The following is a 2,144-nucleotide window of genomic DNA, read 5'->3' as shown; positions in this document are numbered from 1 at the left end:
TACTCAACAGTGCTTCCCTTTCATCAGCTTCGATCTTGCAACTGCATCTGGTTTTTGTACAAGTCGTAGATAACTTGCCCTTTCGCTCCATGTATTTTATCCCAGCTACGTTAAAAAATGAAACGAATGTAATCCACTCTACACTGTCGTAAGCCGCCTCTAACTCTATAAATGCTATAAACCTGTTTTCTGATGGAATGCTGGAGTCAGTATTGAATCACGGGTTCCTACATTCCTCTCCAACCCAAACTAATCTTTCCTGATGCTGGCTGTTAGCAGTTTTTTTCACTCTTCTGTAAATAATTAGAGTAATTAGTTTACAACTGTCACTCATTAAGCTGATGGTTCGGTATATCCACACCTGTCAGCATCTGCGTTCTTCAGAATTGAAATCATTAGATTCTTGAAACTTCCTGGTGGACTGAAACAATGTGTCGGACCGGGACTGAGCTATCAAAGTTCGACTCAGGATCCTCCGTCCCAATTCAACTTCCGCTTGTACCTCATTCCCTGCCTTCCAAATTTTACGTTCTTCCTGAAGTCTCAGGGTATTTCACCTGTCCCATATATCTTGCACACAGGATGGAAAAGCTTTGTCACGGCTGCTTCTCCCAAGGTTCTCAATAATTCTGATGTTTGTCTACTCTAGAAGACTTGTTTTGACTGAAATCCTTCAGAGCTCTGACAAATTTTTTAAGCAGTATCTCCCATCTTATCATCATTTGCCGGTACTTTCACTTCTCTTTCTATAGTATTGTCTTCAGGTTTATGCTCCTTATATAGAGCCTCTACGCATTCCTTGCACGTTTCAGACTTCCCTCTTTGTTTATTACGGGCTTTTTGTCTGACCTGTTAATATTCAAACAGGTGAGTCTCTTTTCTCCAAAGATCTCCATAATTTTTCTGCAGGCAAGGCGGTATCTATCTTTCCCATAGTCATTAACGCTTTTGAAATTGTGCACATCTGGTCAATTTCATTTTTTAGACGGCTGTATTTCCCTTTGCCTATTACATTTACTGCATTGTTATTTTTTCTCCTTTCGTCAGTTAAATTCAGTATCACAGGTGTTTCCCAAGGATTTGTACCCTGCCACTGCTTTTTTGATCTTCTTCTGCCTTCACTGTCTCATCTTTCGAAGCTACCAATTCGTCTTCTGTTCTGTTCATTTACCCTCTTTCGGTTTACTGTTGCATAGGGCTCCTCAATATAGAGAAAAAAAATTCTGTTTGTAAGGACTGTACAATTGTAGTCTTACGCCTTCACTGTATAAATACCACGGAAAAATTTCACCGTCGGATAAGCAGAGAAAGGATTTCATACTATCTACTTATAGCATCATGAGGAGGCCGAGTTAACTGCCTCAACGTTAACGGAGTATCAGCTCGAGTCAGTCACGATTTCTGCAGCGCCAGCGAAGGCGCTGCACTTTGCAGAGGTTCAAGGCCTCACAGAGCGGTCCTGCAGACTGCTAGCACGAAGGCATAGCATCGGTGTCTCTTTACACCTGCAGTATTGTGTATCGCAGAAACTGAAGCGGTCTGGCTCTAAGCTGTATACTTTCAGAGAATGGACTTAGAAAACAGCAATGTTTTGTTTAAAAGTAGTTAATGTTTTGTAAAGGATAGGAATATACTATCTGATCAAAAGTATGCGTACACTATTAGTGGACATTAATATGAGGTGCGTCGACCCTTCGCCTTTATGGATCCTGTAATCTGCTGGGGACGCTTTGTATGAGGTGTACGATTAACTCTGGGGGAATAGTAGCTCATTTTTTCTCAAGAGCCGAAATTAGAGAAGGTGATGTTGGACACTGGGCTCTGAGGCGAAGTCGACGTTCTAATTCATCCCAAATGTGTTCCATTGGGTTCAAATTGGGACGCTGGGTAGGCCATTCCATTTCAGGAATGTTTTTGTTCATAAGCCGTTACCTCGCCGATACTGCTTTATGACAAATTGTTCAAATGGCTCTAATCACTGTGGGACATCTGAGGTCATCAGTCGTCTACACTTAGAATTACTTAAACCTAACTAACCTAAGGGCCGGCCGAAGTGGCCGTGCGGTTAAAGGCGCTGCAGTCTGGAACCGCAAGACCGCTACGGTCGCAGGTTCGAATCCTGCCTCGGGCATGGATGTTTGTGA

Source organism: Schistocerca americana, chromosome 8 (assembly GCF_021461395.2).
Source record: "Schistocerca americana isolate TAMUIC-IGC-003095 chromosome 8, iqSchAmer2.1, whole genome shotgun sequence".
Classification (NCBI taxonomy): Eukaryota; Metazoa; Arthropoda; class Insecta; order Orthoptera; family Acrididae; genus Schistocerca; species Schistocerca americana.
Note: the sequence above shows the minus strand (reverse complement) of the source record.